Source organism: Macaca fascicularis, chromosome 5, assembly GCF_037993035.2.
Source record: "Macaca fascicularis isolate 582-1 chromosome 5, T2T-MFA8v1.1".
In the NCBI taxonomy this organism is placed as follows: Eukaryota; Metazoa; Chordata; class Mammalia; order Primates; family Cercopithecidae; genus Macaca; species Macaca fascicularis.
The window spans coordinates 193,041,820-193,069,478 of NC_088379.1; the positions used below are offsets into that span (position 1 = coordinate 193,041,820).

A 27,659-nucleotide genomic window follows, 5' to 3' on the forward strand; every position below is an offset into this window, starting at 1 on the left:
TTCATGAGTCTGCCGGCATTTTAGGTGAGTTAATGTGAACCCTGCCACAGACAACCTCTAGTCGTAGTGATCACACCGAATGCTTCTTTCTCAGTCTAGTATCTTAAAGGCCAGTGAAGGTCCTTCTGATGGGATGGCTCTCACCCTTCCTGAGGGCCCAAGCTGCTTTGGTCTTGTGGTGCTGCCACCTGAAATGCAGTCCCCAGGGGAATGAGAAGGCATCCAGGAGAGGGCACACAGGCATCAACCCCGTGACACAGGTGGCCCGGGTCACATGCTACAGCAGTGGTCACATGGCTGTGCCTACATGCAGGGAAGCAGGGAAACATATTCCCTGGCTTGGCAACAACTTTCTGTGCAGGGAATAAGGATAAAAGGTAGTTTATTTCAAAAATCAGTTATTTCAGCCAAGTTTTTAAAAAGACAAGGCAAAAAGAAGAGACTAATCATACCTTGTTTCTTCTCGGCTCCCACACAGAAACCTTACTTTTAAGCTTAAACCATGAAGAAAGATGTTCAGGATATGAGACTAAAAAGACACTCAGAGGGTAGAGTACCCATATATAATTATTTTATATTTTCCATATCCATATCTTGTGTGAATGCATTTGTGTTTGGTAACCTGAAATATAATTTATTATATATTTCTATTCTAACGTATATTCTAATTTAACCCCCACATATTTTTAGAAACATATTATCAAACATGTTGAATTCATTCAAGAGCATTTTTTATTTTCTTATTTTTTCTTGTGTGTTTTCGTTTTGTTGCATGTCGTATTTCAGAATACCTTATGGGACACGCATCCCTTTCCAGCAAGCTGCAGTTTAGTGGGCAGATAAACCACATTCATAAATTCAAATGCAGTGGGAAATGCAAAATGCCTGAGAGATGCACGTAGAGTACGTGGGAAGTCTGGGCAGGAGGAGTGGGGAGGGGGGTAGAAAGTTGGAAAACTTTGGTGACAGCAACATATATTTGGTGTATATATATACACACACACATATATGTATATATATATCTCCTCTAAAATGTATGTAGTGGATATATTTCTATTTCCTATATACATATAATAAGAAATAGAAAAATATGTTGATAAGCACAGAAATTATGTATTATGAAGAGTTTCAAAATAGTTTTTACTAGTTTCATAAATTACTATTGCCTTCTTACTAAGAATTTAAACTCCGTAGAAATATTTCAAACATTTAAAAATTCAAAATGATGGCAATTAGCCCGGCAGAAACAAATCTGTCCCTTGTCCCTTGAAAGTGTCATTAGAGCTCCTGTCTAATGAAGATTGTGGCATCAGTACAAATAGGAATACTTACAGGGGAACAGTTTGCTGCACGGTGATGTTCAATCAGAGAGACAAACTGCCAGGCCCGAGTTGTAGAATCAGGTGTGCTGCAACCCCACGGGGCACTGCTTAACAAGGTTGCTTTTTGTTTTTGTTTTTCCTCAGTGTGGTTAGCAAATTAATTGACTGGAGAAAAAGCACATTTAGAAGCCAGCTAATGTGCACGGCATGGAAAGCCGCGTGTTCTGCCCCTGCCTGTCTCTCCCCCGCTCCTGCTGCCCGGAACTCCCCGCGATCCCACATCAGCCTGCGCTGCCTCCTCCTTCCCTGTCCCCGGGACGCCCGCCTCACCCTCTGCCTCCCGTGCACGGTGCACTCCCCCCAGGGCCGCTCACGCCCTGATTTCTGTCCCGGCTCTACTCCCCTCCCGCTCAGTCATTAAACAGGCGATGGCTGAGCACCGGCCAAGTGTGCAGGGCCCCGGGCTCCAGGCTTTGCAAAGCGGGCTGGCCCCGCTCCCGAGGCTCGGTGCAGTGAGGGGCAGGACTCGGTGGCCCGCATCGCCACGACCAGCTCCTCCGCAGTAGGGCCCGTTCTCCGTTCTCCTCCGCAGTTAAGAAGCAGGGATGCCGCAGGCCCCACCTGCACATGCCACACACGGACGTGGCCTTCACGCAGCCCTGGCCCTTTCCATTTCCCAAGGACTTGCTTCTCGTTGGCTCAACCCCAGGGCCCTGGAGTCCTCTGTCCTCGCGCTGGCCCGTGGCCAGGCTGCTCCTTTCGCTCGCAGTGTGTCTTGTAGCTTGCTGCTCTGCTGTGACGGCCACCTTGCACCTGTCGCTGCCGTGCTGCCAGGCGCTCTCCCTGGGCCTGGGCCGTCGGTCTCTGCTTCACTTCACCTCGGGGTGGGCCCGGAAGGCTTCGTCTCACCTGAAGCTAGGCTGTTACTTTCAATGAAATCTTTAATGGAGTCCCTACTACAAGCTCGGAATCGCTCCATGTGTCAGAGATGCAGTGGTGAAAAAGAGAAATGAGTCTTATCATCCAGCCAGTGTGTGCACAGAAAGGATTTAAAGCCCGGCCCTGTTGTGCCTCTTTGCTCCAGGAGACATTTGCTGAGTCAAAAACAGAAATTGCCTGCATTGCACCTATCATAGGAATAAAAACATTTATTCTGTATTTACTATGAATCAGACTCTTCGTGAAAGTTATAATTTAATCTTCTAAAAGTCCCACAAGGTGGGTACTCATGCCATCCCATTTTACAGATGAGAGCACTCAGGTTCCGAGTGATTTAAGGCCACGTGGGGGGTAAAAAGGGCCAGATTCAGTGTTTTCTCTTAAGCAGTCTTCCTGGGTCCTTTCGCCAAGTCACTGGTTTCATGGAGGGAAGCACGGAGCTGTGAAACATCGAGACGTGGCCAGAACAATTTCCCTTGTGCTGGGAAGGGAAAGTAGGCTTGTAAGCAGGGAAGACCCACAAGCCACATTCTGGTGGTGCCTGCGAAGTAGACACGACCCCAGAAAGAGATAGTGGGCCCAGGACAACTCCAGGCTGTCAGCTTCTCACCACTGGCCAAAACTCTCATATCACACGTGGCACACAAACAGCCATCAGACACAAGGGTCCTCCTCACGTTGAACCATGCAGTTGTCAGTGGTGAACTATGAGGCTAAAGAATAATGGTCTTCTCTCATTTTTCTAGGTGGTCACAACTGGGTTCCAGTACGAGCCTTTGAGAAGAACAGAGCCCTATAATTATGTCCACAACTGGCGGGTTTTGGTCTCACTAACTAAGAATGAAGCCACAAACCCTCAGGATGAGTGTTACAGTTCTTTAAAATGGAGTGTCTGGAGTTTGTTCCTTTTGATGTTCGGACCTGCTCCAAGTTTCATTCTTCTTCTGGGTTCACAGTCTCAGTGGCCTCAGAACTGAAACTGCAAACCCTTGCAGTAAGCGTTACAGCTCATAAAGAACGCATGGACCCAAAAAGTGACCAACAGCAAGAGTTACAGCAAAGAGCAAAAGAGCCAACCTCCCACAGCCCAGAATTGGACTGCAGAACGGTAACCACTGCTTGCTGGGCTGCCTGCTTTTATTCCCTTATCTGGCCCCACCCACATCCTGCTGATTGGTCCATTTTACAGAATGCTGACTGGTCTACTTCACAGAGAGCTCATTGGTCCATTTTGACAGAGTACTGATTGGTGGATTTACAATCCCTGAGCTAGACACAGAGTGCTGATTGGTGCCTTTACAATCCTTTAGCTAGACACAGAGTGCTAGACAGAAAAGTTCTCCAAGTCCCCATTAGGTTAGCTAGATACAGAGTACTGACTGGTGTATTTACAAACTTTGAGCTAGACACAGAGTACTGATTGGTGTATTTACAAACCCTGAGCTAGACACAGAGTGCTGATTGGTGCATTTACAATCCTTTAGCTAGACACAGAGTGCTAGACAGAAAAGTTCTCCAACTCCCTATTAGGGTAGCTAGGTACAGAGTACTGATTGGTGTATTTACAAACCCTGAGCTAGATACAGAGTACTGATTGGTGTATTTACAAACCTTGAGCTAGACACAGAGTGCTGATTGGTGCGTTTACAATCCTTTAGCTAGACACAGAGCACTAGACAGAAAAGTTCTCCAAGTCCCCACTAGATTCAGGAGCCCAGTTGGCTTCACCTAGTGGATCCCACACTGGGGCTGCAGGCGGAGCTGGCCGCTAGTCATGTGCCATTGGCCCTCAGTCCTCAGCCCTTGGGTGGTCGATGGGACCGGGTGCTAAAGCACAGGGGGCAGCGCTTGCTGGGGAGTCTTGGGCCGTGGGGGAGCCCATGGTGAAGGGGGTGGAGGAGGCTGGGGCATGAGCACTGCCCCATGGGGAGGCAGCTGAGGCCCGATGAGAATTTGAGTGCAGCACCTGCGGGTCAGCACTGTTGGGGGACTCAGCACACCCTCCGCAGCTGCTGGCCTGGGTGCTAAGGCCCTCACTGCCCCAGACCGGTGGCTCCGAGTGTGGGGGCCCACGTCCACCCTGAACTCTCACTGGCCTGCAAGCTCCGGGCTGGCTCCTGCCCGTGCCTATCCCTGCACACCTCCCCACAAGCAGAGGGAGCCGGCTCCGGCTTTGGCCAGGCCAGCGAGGGGCTCCCACAGTGCAGCAGAGGGCTGAAGGACTCCTCAAGCGCGGCCAGAGTGGGTGTGGAGGTCGAGGAGGCTCCGAGAGTGAGCGAAGGCTGCCAGCATACTGTCACCTCTCATGTTTGTACTTAAATGTCCTGACATTCCCAGAGAATGGAGGCTCAGAATGATGATTGCTTTCTTTAAAGGGATAAAGAAACGGTCATGTGTTGCACACTGTATTTATGGTTTGATTCATAGCTACAACACGACAAATGTCAATGAATACAGACCCTGTGTCAAGGGGTGTGCTATTTCCTCGATGCACTGGGGTGAATAAAAAAGCCTGACTTGGGCCGGGCGTGGTGGCTCATGCCTGTAATCCCATCACTTTGGAAGGCCGAGGCGGGCAGATCATGAGGTCAGGAGTTTGAGACCATCCTGGCCAACGTGGTGAAACCCCATGTCTACTAAAAATACAAAAATCAGCTGGGTGTGGTGGCACACACCTGTAATCCCAGCTACTTGGGAGGCTGAGACAAGTAGGGTCCGGGCTTGAGCCTGGGAGGCTGAGGTTGCAGTGAGCTGAGATGGTGCCACTGCACTCCAGTCTGGCAACAGAGCGAGACTCTGTCTCAAAAAATAAAATAAAATAAAATAAAATAAAGTAAAATAAAAAAGCCTGACTTGGCTGGGTGCGGTGGCCCACGCCTGTATTCCCAGCAATTTGGGAGGCTGAGGTGGGTGGATCACCTGAGGTCAGGAGTTCCAGACCAGCTGACCAACATGGTGAAACCCTGTCTCTACTAAAAATAAAAATAAAAATTAGCTGGACATGGTAGCACATGCCCATAATCCCAGCCACTTTGGGGGCTGAGGCAGGAGAATCACCTGAACCTGGGAGGTGGAGGTTGCAGTGAGCCGAGATCACTCTACTGCACTCTAGCTTGGGCAACAAGAGTGAAACTGTGTCTCAAAAAACAAAACAAAACAAAACAAAACAGACCAAAAAACCGTAAGTCCACAGTTGAATGGGCAAAGCCAATATTAAGTAACTACAAAATTTTAAAACTACAAATTGTGCATTATAAGAAAGTAGGATGCTCTGAGAGGAGATAATGGGGAGGATCCACCAGGACTGGGGTCACGGAAAGTCCCGTCTGAAAACTTCATACAGAAAGTGGAGATGAGGCGCTTAGGAACATAGGGTGGAGAGGAGAGATTCTGAGCACAGAGAACAGACAGCACAAAGAGTAGAAAATAGTCACAGAATTGAAAAGACACCTGGGTGCCTGAGCATAGTAAGAGAAGGGCACATGAGATTCAGCTGAAGATGTAAGTCAATGGTGTCCGACCCGCATCAGTCCTGTCCAGCCCGTGACCTGTGGGCCACTTGCCACTCAAGATGGCTTTGAATGCAGCCCGACACAAATTCATAAGCTTTCTGAAAACATTATGAGATTTCTTTGTGATCTGTCTTTCTTTAGCTCATCAGCTATCGTTAGTGTTAATGTATTTTATGTGTGGCCCAAGGCAATTCCTTTTCTTCCATTGTGGCACAGGGAAGCCAAAAGATTGGACACCTCTCGTGTCAGTAGTAGCCAGAAACTGAAGAACCTCATGTGTCGTATCAAGGGCTTGTAGTTTAATCTTACCTGAAATTGGAAAACATTGAGGGCTTTACAGAGTAGAGAAAACAATTAGATGTGCTTTATACAAGATCATTTGAATGGAGAGAGGAAATGGCGAGATCAATTGAGAAGCTATTGTTATAGGCGAGGAAAAAGATGGAGGTGGCTTACAGTGGAGACGAGCAACGCAAAAAGAACAGGATGCACCAGCAATGGATTTTGGAAGCATAACTGATAGGACTGGGGGAAGTGTGGTGTGTAGGAGGCCATGGAGAGGGTGATGTCGGGCAGATCCCTAGCGTGCTGGAGTTGATGTCTACTGAGATGGAGTAGAAACAGATTTAGGATCAAGATTAAGAATTCAGATGTGTGGCTGGAAGTATTGTCTCAAGCCTGTAATCCCAGCACTTTGGGAGGCTGAGGCAGGTGGATTACCTGAGGTCAGGAGTTCAAGAACAGCCTGGCTAACATAGTGAAACCCTGTCTCCACTAAAAATGCAAAAATTAGGTGGATGTGGTGGTGTGCACCTGTAATCTCAGCTACTCGAGAGGGTGAGGCAGGAGAATTGCTCAAAGCTGGGAGGCAGAGGTTGCAGTGAGCCAAGATCATGCCACTGTACTCCAGCCTGGGTGACAGAGCAAGACTCTGTCTCAAAAAAAAAAAAAAAAAAAAAAAAAAAAAAATTAAGCTGTGTGAGCTCCAAGAAGACATTTAATCATACTGAATATCTGGATACTTATTTATCAATTTAAAACCCACACTTAATTTATAGATAGATAGATAGATAGCTCTAAATAGATCTTACATATATAGAGATCTTTTATAGTAGATCCTATATATATTTTATAATGGATATTTTATATGTATAGATATAGATCATGTATATCTTTTGCTGTTTGTCTAAAGCAGGAGAGATCTGAAGACTAAGCTCATATGTGCTGATTTTATCTTGAGGTATTGACATAAGCAACTGGAATGAATGCAAATAAAGTCCACGATGCTTCTGGAATGTTCTCTAAAGGCAGATCTATATCTGCAGAATAATATGTTTATGTTAGTCAGCAGAGCTTTAATTATTTAATTGTCTTACCACACTAGCCCAAGAAAGATTTTAAGCCTAAGCCTTTAAAATAAAAATAATTTACAGATGTTATAGAGAAGGAAGTAAAGTTATCCACTGTTGATCACGTGTCCTTGATCTGCCTTACCCTCATGATCATAAAATAGAAAGTACATAAATTAAGGTTTTCAAATAAATATTCACGGCCTGGTGCTGTCTAAGCAAATTTCTCTGAGTGGAAAAGTTGCACTCTGGCTTCCTCTAAAGTACTGAGAGGCTACGGTCTGGCTTCCTCTAAAGTACTGAGAGGCTACGGTCTGGCTTCCTCTAAAGTACTGAGAGGCTACGGTCTGGCTTCCTCTAAGGTGCTGAGAGGCTACGGTCTGGCTTCCTCTAAGGTGCTGAGAGGCTACGGTCTGGCTTCCTCTAAGGTGCTGAGAGGCTACGGTCTGGCTTCCTCTAAGGTGCTGAGAGGCTACGGTCTGGCTTCCTCTAAGGTGCTGAGAGGCTACGGTCTGGCTTCCTCGTGGTGCTGAGAGGCTACGGTCTGGCTTCCTCGTGGTGCTGAGAGGCTACGGTCTGGCTTCCTCGTGGTGCTGAGAGGCTACGGTCTGGCTTCCTCTAAGGTACTGAGAGGCTACGGTCTGGCTTCCTCTAAGGTACTGAGAGGCTACGGTCTGGCTTCCTCTAAGGTGCTGAGAGGCTACGGCCAGGAGCTGGAGGGAGGCGGTCCTCTTGTTGGCGATCAGTGATTTTTTTAATGCTACAGACGTGGGCACCATTTTCATTTTGGTTGTAAGGATTTTCATTTTTCCTCTGTGTTTCACATGTTTTCTCTCTTGTTTCTATACCCTAGATACTAGACTGAAAGCTGTGAGCGAATGAGAACCCCAAAATTCTGCCTTTCACTGTCACACACCATTTCTGTAGCCTAATCAGAACGTGGCGTCTTTTTCCTGAGGCAGTGCCATATTTTTCTCTCATCATGACACTTAATTTAAAGGTGGCAGACTGGAAGATGCAGTGTCCTGTGACAAATTTGTAAGCCGTGAATTGATCCCTGCTCCACGCGCAGTAATATCCAAGCATGGTCTCTGGCAACTTACCATAAATCATCGTTTACTTCTTTGCTCTTAGACTTTCTGAGAGCTGAATGGCAATGCGGAGATGGATGGGGGTCAGCTCCTCACTGTCATCCATAGCTGCTGGTAATTTATGGGCAATATCTAACACCTGTGAGTTATGGTGTCTTTTGTTTGCTTGAGTTGTCCTTTGCTGAGGACTGCAATGCCTACATCATAATGTTTGAGTGTTTACTATCATGTACTGCAAAAAAACACCTAAGTCATAGAAGCATGACATTATACCCATGAGCTTTAAGATTTATCCAATCAAAATGCCATTTCTCTTTTGGCTTGATGCCCTGCATCTGATGTACAAGAATGCTGGAGGAATATGAATACCAGTAAGCCAGATAGAGCTATAGCAAGTTCATTTCATGGTCATTAAGAGAGCTGAGAGGGACTTCATGATAGTAGGTCTTCAATAGATGAAATGATTCTGCCTGTTCCCCGGCTGTCCACAAACAACCGCAGGAGGTATTGTGCCCATGTTGTTATGAAAATGCACTTTATAAAAAGTAAACGTAAGCACCATATTAAGAGGAATGGAAGAAATAAATACCTTGCTGTTTGGAAAATCTCAAGTGCGAGTTTATTCCTATTAGATCCTTTTAATTTGTGGAAGAAAGTACAGTCTTAATTGCATGAACATTATTATCATTAATTAGTGTTAATCAACCAGATATACTCTCCCAAGTTTTCAAGTATTTTCCACACTCTTTATAATCATTGATGTTTATCACTGGCCTGAGAACTGAAACACAAACCTGCAACATCAATTAAGAGATGATGGATTATGGCCGGGCGCGGCAGCTCACGCCTGTAATCCCAGCACTTTGGGAGGCCGAGGTGGGCATATCATGAAGTGAAGAGATGGAGACCATCCTGGCTAACAAGGTGAAACCCCATCTCTACTAAAAATACAAAAATTAGCTGGGCGTGGTGGCGGGCGCCTGTAGTCCCAGCTACTTGGGAGGCTGAGGCAGGAGAATCACTTGAACCCAGGAAGTGGAGGTTGCAGTGAGCCGAGATTGCGCCACTGCACTGCAGCCTGGGCGACAGAGCGAGACTCCACCTCAAAAAAAAAAAAAAAAAAAAAAAGGAAAAGAAACAAAGAGATGATGGATGATACAGTAGTAGAAGGATCAGTTATTATGAGTGCCAAACATGGAGGAGCTGTGATGTGCCATAAGAAAATGCTAGCATTTATTTAACACCGGTCTAATGATCCCCACCTGGCAAACATAGGCATGTCTTCATTTTCACTTTTAATTTAACTGGCACATACATTCACTTGTCATATTGTGAGACAATTATAGGTTTATACATCTGTATTTCTGTTGATACAAGTTCTGAAATAATTAAGAACATTTGAGATGGGGTGGTGATTTTTAAAAAAATTAGCATTCTAAACTAATTCTAGACTAGTTCTCATATATTAGGCATTCACCTTTTAAACAAATAAATGAACAGATAAATAAATGGAAATGGAAAAAAGAAATAGGGTAACAGAAATACATAGTTCAGAGGCCAAGGGGTAGGTCTATGAATATAAAATCAGTGTTTTCCCAGTTTTCTATAATTTAATAAATTTGAAATAGAAACCTCATAGGGTGTTACATGAACTTTTAAAATTAAATATACAGTCTCTGATTTACAATGGTTCGATTGAGGATTTTTCAACTTTGCAATGGCGCTTAAATGATAGACATTGAGTAGAAAGCATACTACGACCATTCTGTTTTTCACTTCAGTAGAGTCATTAATAAATTACATGAGATATTTGGCCCTTTGTTTACTACAAAATAGGCTTTGTGTCAGATGATTTTGCCCCACTGTAGGCCAATATAAATGCTCTGAGCACATCTGAGGCTTGTTAGGCATGGCTGTGATGTTCTGTGTGGTAGGTGTATTAAATGCACTTTCCACTTAGGTTATTTTCAACTTAGGATGGGTTTAATGGGGAGTAGGGGGTGCACACAACTCCGTCGCAAGTTGAGGAGAATCTGTGTTCTGTTTTCAAAATCCGTATGTTAAAAATGATTGATGTCAACTAGGTTTCCAAAACATATTCTAAAATAGGCAAATCTGCCGAAGTGTGGAAAGGGCATTCCACGGTTTTATTGCACATTCCCTTGGAAACCTTTGTCTGAAATTTTCCAAGTAATCCAAATATCCAAAATAAGGTATTATAAGTTCTCTGGAGAGGGATTTATTTTTAGGAAAAGGCTGTCGTTGCTTGTGGAATCCATATTCATAAGTGGTTTTTGTATTTGGTATTAATTCCTCTATACTATAAGACCCAGAAAGACATGTTCTCTAAGTACACTAACTCTGATATGGTTTCTTTCAACAGTTTGTTCTCAATAATTACAACAGCAACAAGAACAACAGAAAAATCAGATGTGAATAGACTCTGTGTCTTCTAGTCTTTATCACAATAGCCTGGTATTTTAATCTCGTTACATACTTTATTATTCCAGAGTATACAAAGAGAAACAGTGGTGGTGTGTAGGCGGGATAGACTAGGCTGGTATAAACTCTTTTCGTGTAAATACATGCATTGACGTGCAGGCATTGTGATGCTTCCTCAGTCAATTCAATTAAAGTCATAAAAACTTTACAAAGCTGACCACACCTGTCAAAAAAATGCCAACACTCATCAGCCTTCTATTTCTTCTTCCTTTTTTTTTTTTTTTTCTAGCCTAATTCAGGCTACTCCTCATTTTAGGAATTTCTAGATCCCAAGACCTAAACTTAATGATTTCACTGAACTTTGCCTATTACAGTACATTTTCCTTCTTTTTGTCAGAAAGGCATATAATTATGAGAAATGTGATTTATAATAAGGGAGAGCAGTGGTTTTTAATTAAAAAAAACATGATAGATTCTACAAAATAGAGCACCATTTCAGGGAGCTTGAAGTTATAATAAAATTCTAGAGTGAATAATTATATAATGGCTTATGAGCTTTCACAAAGCAAATGGTAATCAGGTTAGGATAAATTAACCAAGATTAAGAAATACCAGATTATTAAATACTTTTAAAAATAGTCTTTTTAGACAGGAAGATTTGGAAAATGCTATAAACATGTCATATATGAATTTCAATAAAAAATGTGACAAAGACATTTTGGGGAGTATTTTGGGCAAGCTAGTGACATGTAGATTGTATAGTCAGCCACGTGAATTTGTAATTGACTGAAGGCCTTCTTTCTCAGATGCTGCTGCTGGTTCATGGCTGTCCTGGACAGATGCCTGCAGAGTGTACTCAGGCCTGTGTGTTCAGCCTTGCTGTGCTCACTGTTTCATGGACTGGTGATTGAAAGATGGAGCCATTCTAAAGAGATGAAACAATAGGAACTGTACAGAAACAGAGCTGGGTAGCTGGAGTGTAAGAGTGGTACATGTGGCTGGGCGTGGTGACTCACCTCTGTAATCCCAGCACTTTGGGAGGCTGAGGCAGGCTGATCACCTGAGGTCAGGAGTTCAAGACTGGCCTGGCCAACATGATGAAACCCCGTCTCTACTAAAAACACAAAAATCAACCAGGCATGGTGGTGCATGCCTGTAGTCTCAGCTACTTGGGAGGCTGAGGCAGGAGAATTAATTGCTCGAACCTGGGAGGCAGAGGTTGCAATGAGTCGAGATCTAAAGACCTCTGCTTTTATTCTTTTGTAATTTATATTTACAGATTGTCCTTTTCTTTTTAAAAAATACTTATTTAAGGGTAGGCAGTGTGTTTTCTTTTCTTTTTCTTTTCTTTTTTTTTTTGAGATGGAGTTTTGCTCTTGTTGCCCAGGCTGGAGCGCAGTGGTGGGATCTCGGTTCACCGCAACCTCTGCCTCCTGGGTTCAAGCGATTCTCCTGCCTCAGCCTCCCAAGTAGCTGAAATTACAGGCATGCGCCACGATGCCCAGCTAATTTTGTATTTTTAGTAGAGACAGTGTTTCTCCATGTTGGTCAGGCTGGTCTCGAACTCCCGACCTTAGGTGATCCGCCCTCCTCAACGTCCCAAAGTGCTGAGATTACAGGCGTGAGCCACCACGCCTGGCTGGCAATCTGTTTGCTTGAACTGGCAGTGCTGTAGAAAGGGTAGAGCAAAGAGTGTTTTCCTCTAGTGGAGATGACTTTGTGCTCGGTCTTTATGCCACGAAAGTAAGGATCATGTGGGTGTGGTATCTGGGGAAAGAGAAAAATGTCAAATTCAGATATAGCTGCATAACTTGAACGTAACTTCCTCTTTTAAAAATTATTTTTAATGTAACATAGTTTTCTGTAAAATAAAGTAAAAATAATAATAACAGTGGATTTAATGTCAAGCAGGATACATAATTTACGCTATCTACAATACTTATCCACTGACACACTCCACACGATTACAACTGATTCATGAAATGAATAAATAAACAATTCAGCTTAGATGAGTTAGAAACATTTCCAAAATTAAGTGGAAGAAAAGTGTTACAAGCAAACAAAAAGTGTTACTTGAAAATGAGGATAGGCCGGGCGCGGTGGCTCAAGCCTGTAATCCCAGCACTTTGGGAGGCCGAGACGGGCGGATCACAAGGTCAGGAGATCGAGACCATCCTGGCTAACCCGGTGAAACCCCGTCTCTACTAAAAAATACAAAAAACTAGCCGGGCGAGGTGGCGGGCGCCTGTAGTCCCAGCTACTCGGGAGGCTGAGGCAGGAGAATGGCGTGAACCCGGGAGGCGGAGCTTGCAGTGAGCTGAGATCCGGCCACTGCACTCCAGCCTGGGCGGCAGAGCGAGACTCTGTCTCAAAAAAAAAAAAAAAAAAAAAAAAAAAGAAAATGAGGATAAATCTTTTGTAGTAAATTATTAATAGATACCCATTTTTTATTTTGAAGATTAAAATGATACCACATTTTAAATATAGTAAGTTCAAGCACAATTTAATGAGGAATAGTCAGTAATATTCAATATAACTATAAAACCAGTGATGTATAAAAACGGTGGTACATAAAGTTCTAATACAGATTTTTAATTTTTTTGGTAAAATAGAGTTAAACAACAATCATATTAAATCAGATTGGCATTACCTACAGTGTCAATTCTTTCCTGAATAAGAGGTTTAATAAACATGTGATTAAAAATTTCAAATGGAATCTAAGGACAAAAAGTGAGTCCTGCCCAGTTGTGTTGACACAGTCTGGCCAGGTGGGCTGTCTGGAAGTGGATTTGACAAAAAATAGTGGGGGCTGCTCCAAACCTCCGTGTATGCAGCAAAAGGTAAAACATGGTTTCAAACATTTCTGATGAATAAAGTTAGAAATGAGCAGACTGTGTCTCGAAGTCTACATTTCCACGAAGATGAAGGAGGCAGTGAGTGCCTGTTGGTGTGCCTCCGTGGCCATTGCCTTGAAAGGAAAGTTACACCTTTGAAGGGAGCTGGTAGACCTTTGGCTGATTATAGAATACAGCCATGGCGACTCACAGAGCCACATAAATTAAAACAGGAACTGCCTGGATGGCTGTTTAAAACCTCCAGAAAAATACCTCAAAGGCAAGATGTTAAATGCTTGAATCATACATCTCTCCTTATAAGTGAAATCTCTGTTCCTGAGACATTTTAGTAACATTATTGCAGGAATTTGGTAAAATGTGAATGCAAAAGGACAGTCGCATCGTTAAACAGGGCTAACTACAGCTGCAATATTCTAGACAAAGGATCACGTAGAATCAGAATCTGGATTTTTACATACTGTGGCCATATCTGCAGTCCATTTTATTTGTGTTTGCTTACTTAGCTTTCACAGATGTAAACTACATTTCTAATAACAGCTCATAAATTTGATCATAAATGTATTTTCTTTAAGAACTTCAAGACATTCATTGGCGATTGATTATTTATTACCCAGTTGTGATCCATTTTTTGCTGATCTTATGGCCACACTTATTCAGGTGATATCCTTTAACCTGATTTGTGAATTTAAACTTGGCAATTAAAAAGCAAAAAACAAAACATAACTTTGCCTTAGATTGGGTGTAGTGAAAAGTCTGTGGGTTAGCCCATATGTTACTTAACCTTTCACACTGAATTTGTTTTTCTATTTCTGAATAATTCAGTAAATCAATATAAATTATGTAAATGACCAATACCTAAAACACAAGTTAACCTACACACATATGCACACACACATGCACACACACATATATACATTTGAAATGTAATGAATAATTCAAAATTTGAAATGTAAAAAGCATTACAGAATAGATTTCTATGACAAGAGATTTGATCGACACAGCAAAATACGTCACCACAGTCAAAAGGTTGCACCCATTTAATGCTGAGGCCTGAGCCGTCCTAACAGGTACATGAAAACTTTGACAGAAGACCATACTTCTTTTTATTTGCTTTGAGCGGTGCCATATATACCTGTCTTGTACTTTTACAGACAGTTTCAGTTAGAACCACTTTTAAACAAGAGTACTACTGAACGTTTACGTTTGTAGCTGAGGTGGTTTCTTTTCTTCAACCAGCAACAGGCATAGCTGCTGCGGTGGTTCTCTCTCCAAAGTGGCTGGAGCTGGTACTTCCGGAGGGGCGGGAATCAAAGCTGCGAAGAGAAACCTGAATAATTGGTCTCAGGCTCTTGCCCACCTGAGGCATAAAAGTAGAGAGAGGAGGCCAGGTGCGGTGGCTCATGCCTGTAATCTCAGCACTTTGGGAGGCCGAAGTGGGCGGATCTCCTGAGGTCAGGAGTTCCAGAGCAGCCTGGTCAACATGGTGAAGCCCGTCTCTATTAAAAATACAAAAAAATTGGCCAGGCATGGTGGTGGGTGCCTGTAATCCCAGATACTCCGGAGGCTGAGGCAGGAGAATTGCTTGAACCTGGGAGGCGGAGGTTGCAGTGAGCCAAGATCACCCCACTGCACTCCAGCTTTGGCGACAGTTCGAGACTCTGTCTCAAAAAAAAAAAAAAAAAAAAGAAAGAAAGAAAGTAAAGTAGACAGAGGATGATGTGCTGTGTGAAGAATAAGGTTTCCCAGTGGTCATGGTAGAAAATAATATAACAAGTAATTGAATGTTATCTTCAGGTTGAAGGAAATTTTTCACATTGCTTTTTTTTTTCAGCCTCCTGAGTAGTTGGGATTACAGGCACCAGCCACCGTGCCTGGCTGAATGACTTTTTAAAAGCTTTCCATTTAGATCACCATATTATTCATACCGTGTTGGGATGTTCAAGTAAATTATCTATTTGCCTTTTTTTTTTTCTAATGAGATAAACTTAACAATGCAGAGCAGGATTTCTTTAGTCTTGGTGGCTTATCTTAAATCATATTGCAAATGAGGGGGATTTAGTTTGTCTTCAGCATAGCATGTTTACCACCTAAGAATGATAATGCAGCAGCAATAGTTACTATCCACTGAGAGTGCAATACATCGACTACATCATGTGTTGAGTTCATTTATTTATCCTGACCCATGGAGGGGTAGAACATTTCAGTAACTTGGACTGTGGGATTTGAGTTCTTTAACATTAGAGTCATTGCTCCAAACTCCTAAGTTAATAATTGCAAATTGCTCATGCACACAATGATTTACAATTATTAATATTCTTTGCTCCTTCACTTTTCCCACAAATACTTATCATCAAGCATCTTTTCTATGGCAGGCACGGTTTTTTAGTGCACAAAATTGCCCAAAGCCTTTCCCCTTGTTTTGTGTATGTTCTAAGGGGAAACAGACAATAAAATATGTATAATGAAGAAGCAAACAATAATAAGACGCAAGGTCAAGTACTGTTGATAGTAGCGCAGCTGCGAGGCAGGTATATAGTACAGCAGGTAGATAATATAACAGATTGCTATTTCAAATAGGGTTATTTAGGAAGGTGAGATTTGAGCAAAGGCTTGAAAGCCACAGATACTTTTCATGATGCTAGAACAAGATTGAAAACAACCCCTTCCTTCCTGTCGACTTCCTATCCCTAGGCTGCTATGGGTATTGGAGGACACGCTACCATTGCCATACTCTTGGGACGCAATGACAGGATAATAGATGTTGAAGTGGCAGCTCTTTACCCAAACAGAGCATTTACACTTAGAGACCTGAGGCTGGGTACATCAGGCAACATTCCCCATGGTCTGTCTGACTGTGCGGTCCTGCCGTTATCTGGGTAGGGTAGTTCCTTGGTATCATGTTGCATTTTCTTCTCTTCCAAATGCAGTATCAATGCCTTATTCCTCTTTATATACTCATGTCACCGCTTCCACAAGCCCAGTATTTGTGCTAATGCGTTGCAGAAAAGTACTAAGTAAATTTTTATATATTGCAAACATGTTTTTCATTTTCAAGATACATATTTTTTAAAACATAATACTTTTAGTGAAAATTACTTATGAACAGCAACAAGAAGAATCAAATTGAACTGGCAAACATAAAATGCTTTAGTTTAATCAGACATTTGCTAGTGTTTTCTTTTCTTCTGGGACCCAGAAAAAAGCCTTAACATGCAAGAGAAAGTGAAAAGGTCTAGGGGCTGAGACCATGTGAAGAAATGTCTGTCTGTCCTCTTTATGGTGAATTCAACTTTCCTCCTCCGACAGGTGAGACACAACTGATTATATACTGGGCTGCTATTTCCTATGGTAAAGCCTGAAAAATCTGTCCACGTATCTATGTGTAGTTGTAAGTTAATTCTGGCACATGGTTGCCTTAGAAAGATGAAATACATGCTTACAAAAAGCAATCTATTGGCTGAGACTGGGAAAATGCTGGCTGGAGCCCATGCTGTCTATTTAAAAGGGAGCTGTGGAAATTGCCAGCTGTGAATGAGATAGGAAATTTGTTGATTGGTTTGTTGTAATTTTTTTTCTCCATCATTTTCCAAAAGAAGAAGCAGGCATGAATTCTGGCAATTTTCTATTTTTCCCTTGCTTCCCAGATTTAGCTCACTGATTGCATAATTTTCTTTCTGCTCATTTTCCAGGAAAGTCCATGGGCATTAGCCGCTGCCTTTTGATGCCAGTTTACATCAGAAGGCAGTGGCTAGTAGGGAATGTGTGTCATTTCCCCAGGGCCAATCAGCTCAACTCAGTCCCGGGGTAAGTCCGTTGAAAGCAGGCAGTGGGAATCACAGATAAGGGAAGATTTCTTTTTCCTTCCCATAGTGCTCAGAGGGCACGAAGGAATTCTAAACAATCATCTCATTAGTTATAAAACAAATTTTCACTTCTGCAGACCTTCATACTACACATCAATGAAACTATTAATTTCTCTTAATTGAACATGGTGCAAGTCTTTATCCTGTTTTATATTAATAAACAGGTTTGAAACCTCTTCTTTTCAAACATAGCATTTAAAAATTGGTGCTAATGTTTAGTTATGATGGTTTCTGCAGTAACACATTCACACATAATGCAATTAGTCATTTCCTAGTGTGGACACTGCATTGTTTTAACCTCCAAAGAAGAATCCAGATTTGCTCCCAAATCTAGAAACATGGTCAGATGCACCACTTGACAATGAATCCAAAATCTTGACAATTCAATTTTGGTAAGCAATAAAGAATGTGTATATGCCACACCTGGAACCTATGAAGTAAGTTGACATCAAGGAGCATACGGCTAATATTTGAGCACTTAACAATGAACACTTTCTAGTGGCATTACCAGGAAATCACACAAAGTAGGAGCACAGGTCAAAATGATTAGAAGGCAGCCAGGAAAGTCTTCACACTGGCATCATAAATTTTATTCTTTATGTACATTTATTTTTCTAGTTGCTAAAGTTAGGAAAGCTGGTAGAAGAAGAAGGGGAAAATTGAAGGCAAATAAGTGATAGGTGTTTATTTACAACTCTGCCTAAGTTCAAATAAATAAATTAATTAATTAAACAGAGAGAGAGAGAAAATTGGTTACCTACGAAACTGTTTCCTACCCATCTGGGGACAGCTGCCCTCTGGTTTCCTTCAGAACTCTACAGAAAAGACTGACTTAGACAAATGCTTCTTTGGAAAAGACTTTTCTTCCACCTGGCAGCTTCTTTGCATTGTTACTGCATTAATCTTTCTCCATGCCTGTTTCATTCTCATTTTTTGTTTGTTTGTTTTTGAGACAGAATCTTGCTGTGTTGCCCAGACTGCAGTGCAGTAGTGCGATCTCAGCTCACTGCAACCTCCTCCTCTGGGGTTCAAGTGATTCTCCTGCCGCAGCCTCCCGAGTGGCTGGGATTACAGGCAACTACCACCACGCCCAGCTAATTTTTGTATTTTTAGTAGAGACGGGGTTTCACCCTGTTGGCCAGGCTGGTCTTGAACTCCTGACCTCAGGTGATCCACCCACCTCAGCCTCCCAAAGTGCTGGGATTACAGGCGTGAGCCACCCAACCCAGCCTCATGTGGATTTTTTGGACTCCAGATTCTCCTCCTTCAACCCAGTTTTATATATGCAACCACCACACATAGCTTTCTCAGGCAGAGTTATAATCACATTCCTATTTTGCTTGGAAAACTTTCCACAAATTTGAAACTAGTACATGCACAAGGTTTATAAAGATGTAAAAACAAATATACAGTTAGAGTATAATTAAAGGAATAATTTATCAAATAGCAACTAAGATTAGGTGATGTGACTATATGAGTATTTTTTAAATGTTCCTTTAGTTTTTTATCCAATTCTCTGTGACAAATTAGTATTAATTTAGTACTCAGATAAAAAATGTTGTAGATATATTTATAACATAATAAGTTTTTTTTTTCTGATTCTTTCTCTTATTTTGTACACTAAGTGCAGTAAGATGTACCTGAGGGTTTCTTTCAAGTCTTGGATCTTTAAAAGATCAAGCGAGGCTTGGGAGAGGTCAGGGAAAATAAAATATTCACCGAGTAGGTTAGATGCTTAGCGTAGAATAAATGAGGCTTTTAAAGTTTCTAGGTGATTCATTCCAGCTCATGAGCTAAACTGCTACATGATGAAAGGACACAAAGATAGATGTGTACCCGCCCCCCACCCGCTACACCCTTGTTCTGCTCTCTAATCTTTGCACATACCAGAGATTTCGTAAGTTCTGTGAGTACCTGGTTTTCTGCACGTACCAGAGATTTTGTTTTGCACATACCAGAGATTTTGTAAGTTCTGAGGCAAGGTCACAAGACGTGTTTAAGTAAGATAAACTCTTGCTGCCATAAACCTGCTCTCCCGCCTCAAAGTTTGAACCAAAATATCAGAAATGGCGGGAACCAATCATAGTTAGCCAAATCGCCTTGTTCAAACACTAGCCAATCATATATCTGATTTGTATAATAACTCTATGCCCACTTTTCTTAGACTATATAACACTGCTCGGAGCTCAGTGGGGGAGCTCTCCTGCCCGTCTCGTTTCACGAGCGAGGGAGAGTTCCAGGTTCGAACCTGTAATAAAGATCCTTGCTGCTTAGCTTTGACTCTGGACTCTGGTGGTCTTCTTCGGGGAATAAACGGTCTGGGGATAACAAATGGGGGCTCGTCTGGGATTTCCCCCAAGCCCACCAGACCCCCAAGTCAATGGATCTTAATCTGTAGGTAAGCCGGCTTTGTCACTGTCTCTGTCTTTGTCTCTGTCTGTCTCCCTGAAATTTCGCGAAATCCGTAATCTGTAATCTGTATTGGTCTGTTTTATAAGTGGCATGGTCTTGGCGGACGCGCTAAAAGACAGCCACTCGGGACTGGTGGGAGACGTCCCCCAGTGCCCATCTGGGGGCCTCCATCCTTGGTTGCCCCGTCTGACTCAGGTCGGAAGTCCGACACGCACTCGCGAAGGCTCATCGTTTCTCACTGTCTGTCCGTTATTGTTAAGTGTTAAGTGTAAGTCCAAAACGAAACATAAAACCTTTTCTTCCCCTTCCAGGACCGGACCTGTCGGATACTCCCCTCTGCTTCACACTCATTTTCGTCCCTCCTTCTCTTTGTAGGAGCAGGCCAAAGATGGGCAACAACCAGAGCACGCCGCTCTCACTCCTTGTTACCAATTTTAAGGATGTGAAGGCTCGGGGGCGTAACTTAAGCGTAGAACTAAAGAAGGGAAAGCTAGTTACTTTCTGCCATTCGGAGTGGCCCTCTTTCGGCGTAGGGTGGCCCTCCGAAGGAACTTTCTGTCTCTCTATTATTACTAAGGTAAAAACTAAGATTTTCCTGCCAGGGCAGTCAGGACATCCTGATCAAATTCCTTATATTCTAGTGTGGCAAAATCTTGTGGAAGACCCACCGCCCTGGATAACTCCATTCATCCTTGAGCCTTGCAAGGTCCTAGTAATGCGACCTACAAGACAAAGGACTCCCTCTGCTCCCTCGGCCCCTGTGCTGCCAGACAGCCAGGACCCCCTAACGTTAGAACCTACACTTCCCCCACCATATCCGCACCTTATCCCGCAGGACCCAGTCCCCCAGGGTGGTGCTTCCGTAGAGGGAAACCGAGAAGCGGAAGCAGCCGAGAGCGAAAGTAACCCGGGGGGGCCGGCCAGCCGAACGCGAGGCCGCATACTGCGGGACCAAGCTTCCCGACTCCCTGACTCCACCGTAGCCCTGCCTCTCAGAGAAATAGGATCGCTCGATGATACCGGGCTCTCCCGTCTCATGTATTGGCCTTTTTCCACTAGTGATTTATACAATTGGAAGTCCCAAAATGCTCGGTTCTCCGATAATCCCAAAGATCTAACCTCGTTGTTAGACAGTGTCATGTTTACTCACCAGCCAACCTGGGATGACTGTCAACAGCTCCTCCGAATCCTGTTCACAATGGAGGAGCGGGAAAGAATCCAAGTTGAGGCCAGAAAGCTGGTTCCAGGAGATGACGGCCAGCCAACTGCAAATCCTGACCTCATTAACGCGGCTTTTCCTTTGACCCGGCCCAGATGGGACTACAACACGGCAGAATATACTTTTTCAGGATGGACAGAAGCGTTCCCAACTAAGAGAGAAACTGCTCAGGTTGTAGCAAAGAAAATTTTGGAAGAAATCCTCCCCAGGTATGACTTTCCCATCCAAATAGGGTCAGACAATGGACCAGCCTTCGTTGCTAAGGTAAGTCAGGATTTGGCTTCCATTCTTGGGGCAAATTGGAAATTACATTGTGCTTATAGGTCCCAAAGCTCAGGACAGGTAGAAAGGATGAATCGGACTCTGAAGGAGACCTTAACTAAATTGACCATGGAGACTGGCGCTAATTGGGTAGTACTTCTCCCCTACGCTCTGTTCCGGGCCCGAAATACCCCTTACAGACTGGCCCTCACACCATATGAAATCATGTATGGCAGACCCCCACCCCTGGTCCCCAGTCTAAAAGATGACTTACTCAAACCTGAAACTGAAAATGTCTCTGAGCTCCTGTTCTCCTTACAAGCCTTACAGAAAATTCACCAGGAAATTTGGCCCAGACTACGAGAACTGTACGAGGCAGGACCTCCGCCGACGCCTCATCCGTTCCAGCCGGGAGACTGGGTCCTAGTCAAGCGCCACCGGCAAGAAACTCTTCAACCCAGGTGGAAAGGACCACTGCAAGTACTCCTGACTACTCCCACCGCTCTCAAAGTAGAAGGCATCGCTTCGTGGATCCACTACACACACGTCAAACCAGTGGACCCAACATCCAACCTTCTCGAGCCGTCTGGAGCACCGGTTACATGGACTGTAGACAAAGCTAAGAACAATCCCTTAAAGCTAACCCTGCGCCGTCACCCACATAGCCGTAACCATGTCTAGCTTGCCTATGCTTTTATGCCTTATACATCTGACTCTCCTAACTGCTGCGCCGTCTAATCCTTATGTCTGGAGGTTCTGGCTCTATGAGAACAAAACTCACCCCGGGGAAACCCCCCAAGCGGGTAAACTGCTAGCTAGTGCAGACTGCCCCCCCTCCGGGTGCAATACTCCAATTTACCTCAATTTCACTAATTTCCAAATTGCCCAACCGGGGATACCCATGATTTGTTTTGAATATGATCAGACTGAATATAATTGTAAGAATTATTGGTGGCACCAGAATGCAGGTTGCCCATACCACTATTGTAAAATGCACTCAGCCAGGGTATGGGACGAATACCCGAGAAAGTCTAACCTCCTCAGGACTCGCTACCCGACAGGGACTCCCAACATATTCACTTGGATAATAACAGATCCAGGGCACTCCCAGTGGACATCGCCCCAACATGGGGCAGTCTACTACGATGCCAGTAGTAGCTGGCTTAGTAGCCACCTGTACTTGTGGCGGAGTCTAGTCCAGATTCGACCCTTAATCCATACACAAATCCACAGACAGGAAACCAAGCTATCACAAGACTTGCAGCCCTTCTCCTGGCTAACCCTATTACAAGAAGGGCTAGCATTCGCCAACCTCACCGGTTTAGGCGACCTGTCCTCTTGCTTTATGTGTGCAACCTTAGGAAGACCACCATTAACCGCTGTTCCCCTTTCCTCCCCACCCACAAACTATATGCCAGATTCTAATTCATCAACAGCAATACCTGATGTAGCCCTGTACCGTGACCCATACCAAGAGAAATACCCCTACTGTTATTCAGCATTTAGTAGCAGCCTCTGCAACCAGACGGCTACATACCCTAATAGCCCCATACGTGCTCCCCCTGGTGTGTTCTTCTGGTGTAATATGACTCTGTTAAAAACTCTGTCCAAAAGCATCTCTGACGGACAGTTGTGCATCCCTGTTACACTAGTTCCCCGACTGACCCTGCTGACCCCGGCAGAGTTCATAGGCTGGGCAGGGACTGCCCCAACTGAAACTGCGCGACATAGACGAGCAGTTTTTCTACCACTAATTGCCGGAATATCCTTAACCACCTCTGTCGTCGCAGCGGGGTTAGCAGGAGGGGCCCTACAACACTCCATGATAGAAAACAACAAGCTGTTACAACAGTTCTCTGTTGCTATGGAAGACTCCGCCTATTCCCTAGCCTCCCTTCAGCGGCAGCTCAGCTCCCTAGCACAGGTCACCCTTCAAAACCGCAGAGCCTTAGACTTACTCACGGCTGAGAAAGGAGGTACCTGTATGTTCCTCAAAGAAGAATGCTGTTTCTATATAAATGAGTCAGGGTTAGTTGAGGAAAGAGTCCAACGCCTACACGAACTAAGCTTAGAAATGAAAAAGCAACAATTCACTACAGCCGCTAACAATTGGTGGAGCTCTTCAATGTTTTCCCTTCTGGCACCCCTTTTAGGCCCCCTAATGTCTTTACTACTTCTATTCACTATAGGCCCCTGTGTGGTAAATAAAATTTTACAATTTGTCAGAGAAAGGTTTGATACCATCCAACTAATGGTCCTCCGTAGCCATCACCAGCCTCTCCTGCACCCAGAAAGTGAGGCTATATTATAAGACTCTGGAAATCCAAGATTGGACATCCAGTTACTTATGAGAAGGGGGAAATGAAAGGACACAAAGATAGATGTGTACCCACCCCCCCACCCGCTACACCCTTGTTCTGCTCTCTAATCTTTGTACATACCAGAGATTTCGTAACTTCTGTGAGTACCTGGTTTTCTGCACATACCAGAGATTTTGTTTTGCACATACCAGACATTTTGTAAGTTCTGAGGCAAGGTCACAAGACGTGTTTAAGTAAGATAAACTCTTGCTGCCATAAACCTGCTCTCCCGCCTCAAAATTTGAACCAAAATATCAGAAATGGTGGGAACCAATCATAGTTAGCCAAATCGCCTTGTTCAAACACTAGCCAATCATATATCTGATTTGTATAATAACTCTATGCCCACTTTTCTTAGACTATATAACACTGCTCGGAGCTCAGTGGGGGAGCTCTCCTGCCCGTCTCGTTTCACGAGCGAGGGAGAGTTCCAGGTTCGAACCTGTAATAAAGATCCTTGCTGCTTAGCTTTGACTCTGGACTCTGGTGGTCTTCTTCGGGGAATAAACGGTCTGGGCATAACAATGACACATTAGAACTGAGGGGCTCACCGGTGCTGAGTCTGCCTGGAGTGTCCTCAGATGCCCAAGCAGTGTCGTCCTGATAGGAGAGGCCGGTCAGGGAATCCAGACTCCAGGCCCTTTCTTCTTAAGAACCATGGCTGGCCGGGTTCGGTGGCTCAAGCCTGTAATCCCAGCACTTTGGGAGGCCGAGGCGGGCGGATCACGAGGTCAGGAGATCGAGACCATCCTGGCTAACACGGTGAAACCCCGTCTCTACTAAAAATACAAAAAACTAGCCGGGCGTGGTGGCGGGGCCTGTAGTCTCAGCTACTTGGGAGGCTGAGGCGGGAGAATGGCGTGAACCCGGGAGACGGAGCTTGCAGTGAGCCGAGATCACGCCACTGCACTCCAGCCTGGGAGACACAGCGAGACTCCGTCTCAAAAAAAAAAAAAAAAAAAAAAAAAAAAAAAAAAGAACCATGGCTAACGGGAAGCTTTGATCAGCTGCAGGGAAGCAAAACTCGTTCCTGGGGAAAGAGCATGAAAATAACCAGGCACCATTTGAGAGCGCCGCTTAACAGATCAACACTTAAGAAAAAGATTGGAATTTTTTTTTTTAGACGGAGTCTGGCTCTGTCACCCAGGCTGGAGTGAGCGGCGCCATCTTGGCTCCCTGCAAGCTCCGCCCCCCGGGTTCCCGCCATTCTCCTGCCTCAGCCTCCCGAGTAGCTGGGACCACAGGCGCCGCCATGCCCGGCTCATTGTCTGTATTTTTGGTAGAGACGGGGTTTCACCGTGTTCGCCAGGCAGGTCTCCATCTCCTGACCTCAGGTAATCCGCCCTCCTGGGCCTCCCAAAGTGCTGGGATGACAGGCGTGAGCCCCCGCGCCGGCCCGGCTGCTGCCGTTGTGCACCCTTGTCTCCTTGAGGCTTCCCTGAAGAAGCGAGGCCGTGAGCCTGTGACTGGACCTTCTCTGAGAATCCAGCCAGGGGGCGCTGGAGAGGAGGAGTCGGGACTGGACACCCCCTGCAGCACTTCCCCGGCTCCTGAAGCGGGCTGCTGTGTCTGTTTGGAGAGTCAGGGAGAGATCTTCCCCAATAGCCCTTCTCTGCCATCTAATGCCTTTCTGGGAAGAGATGGAAATCTACTTTAAAAACTTGGTCCGTTTCTTCCTCTTCAGACCTCTGAGTTGACTTGCCCACTTTATGAGTTTACTGAAAGCAAAAACAAAAAACAAAACCCAAACCAAAACCTATCACAATCACCTTCTCCCCGAAGGTAGTTTGGGTAGTAGTTAGTCAAAAGGATGGAGTGTTGGACAAAAATCGTCCTAGGTACCAGGCATTTACGGGGAGACTGCAGGTCTTTCCCCCAGTGGCCACACATCACAGCTTTCTGGGCAATCTGGGTCTGGCTTCTGCCTTCTGCAGCGCAGATACAGCAGAGCGGGTCCTGTGCTATGTGCTGCGATCACTACATACTGTGATCCCAGCATCTCCAGATGGGATCACTCCACTGCTAGGCAAATAGCGCCGGGTTCTTTAATGATGGGGTGTTGACACTTGGAGTGTGATGAATCCCTTACTGCTAACCTTCCAAGAGGAGGTATCGCGGTCCCCTGCTGGCTGGATTACAAGTGCTGGAAAAGCCTAGGATTGACTGCGGCAATTGCAGCGCTAGGTGCAGTTCAGTGGGTGGAAGCTAGAAAGATACCACCTGGTTAAAGTCATATTCATTACCTTAAGAGCAGGCAGCCCAGGGGAAGAGTGTATTTCAGTTCTTGATAGTTTGTCAAGGCACAGTGCTGCCAATAGTTCCTTTGTTTGGTAATCAGTTCATTTTCCTAATTCAAAAGGCCAATACCAGGGCAAAAGATGTTTTGAAGATGGAAAGTAGAACTTTGTTTCAGTGTGTATGATTGATAAGTGCATGAAAAAGCTGTAAGCTACATGTCACTTGGAGTCTTCTTTTAACCTTAACATTCACTCTGTTTCATATTGTCTGTGAAGATCAATGCCCTCTTCAGTAATTCTGCGAATCTGTGGATATGAGTGTGTGTGTGCGTGTTGGGGAGGTGGGGAGGGGATACATATGATTAATTTCAGGGCCCTAATTCTGGTCTCTGTTACATTCTTTGCTGTTATTCCTTTATCTCTACCCTAGCATGTATGTGTATGTTTAATTCACTCCATTCCTTGATTTTTCCACCAAAAAACCAAACCAAACCAAAGAACCAGAGACCTTTATTTAATACAACTATGCTTTTTTTTTTTTTTTTAATCTTGTGAGACAGGAGGATTTTTATCACTGGGATGTGAACAACTGTTCTAAGGAGAGAAGCTGTCCAGTCTTTCAGAGTACCCTGTTGTACTCTGCTGCTCCCATTTTTCTTTTGCGTGTGCCCTGTTCCCTCTGCTTCCCCAGATTCTCCTCCTCAGTTACTATCAATTTGTAGAAAAGCATGATCAATTACTTTATTTTTTTCACTTCCTGCTACCATATTTTCAGAGTAACACCTTTCACCCCAAACAGCTTATTAAGATAATTTCCACAAAGGAAAGCAAGATTCCCAGCGCCAGCTTTTAAGATAATTACTCAATCCCGACACCTGATTTTTTTATAGGCTTGATGGCATTGTAATGAAGTCCATTCTACTTAGAATTTAAGTAACAAAATCTTCTGGAACTGCCTTTCCCGATTACAGTTCCTGTTTATACCCCAAACCCGCAATTTTCCCCCTCCCTCCTCCTTCTTCCCTGCTTAGCTGTAGAGCTGCCCACACCTCCCTTCCTCCTTGGAACAGATGAGACAGGGCCAGCCCTGGTTTTCCTTCTAATCAGAGTGTGGAAGCAGATCTTCCTAGCTCTTAAAGGCTCTCTCCCTGGCCAGCAGACATATCTCAAAGTGAATGAATGCTTTTCTTCCAGAATGTGCTAAGGACTGTCTGACGTTCTTCCTTAAGGCTGAACCATTATTTGTTTTTGAGAGTCCTGAAATTTGGAAGATAAACTCCCTCCTACTCTAGCTTTTGGGACTCCTTTCTATTTGGCCACTAAATAGTATAACTGTGTAAAAGAAATACACAGCTAAAGTTAAGAGTGGCTTTTTCTGAGTCACTTCGTATGTTCGATAAAGATGCATCATGCCATGTCTTCCTATGTTTGGGTTGCTGTAACAAAATACCATAAATGGATGGCTTATAAACAACAGACATTTATTTATCACAATTCCAAAGGCTGGAAGTCCCAAATCAAGGCACTGGCAGATTTTGTGTCTGGTGAGGGCCCATTTCCTGGTTCATAGACAGTGTCTTCTTGCTGTGTCCTCACATGGCAGAAAGGTTGAGGGAATCTCTGGGTCTCTTTTAGAAGGGCTCTAATCCCATTCAGGGGCCGCATCCTTGTGACCTCATGTAACCCAAATTACCTCCCAAAGGCCCCACCTCCTAATACCATCAAAATGGGGGTTAGTGTTTTTTTTTTGTTTGTTTGTTTTTTTGAGATGAAGTCTCACTGTCGCCTAGGCTGGAG

General features: G+C 44.2%; 1 long non-coding RNA gene across 1 annotated transcript; it reads right to left on the reverse strand.

Annotated features, from left to right (window-relative positions):
• LOC135970836 (uncharacterized) lies at positions 1 to 24,288 on the reverse strand. Its single transcript, XR_010586689.1, has 3 exons — positions 24,177 to 24,288; positions 1,333 to 1,487; positions 1 to 353 (listed from the first exon to the last, which is right to left on the reverse strand). It is a non-coding gene; the product is annotated as an uncharacterized lncRNA (long non-coding RNA).
• Between the last annotated feature and the right edge of the window lie 3,371 nt (positions 24,289 to 27,659).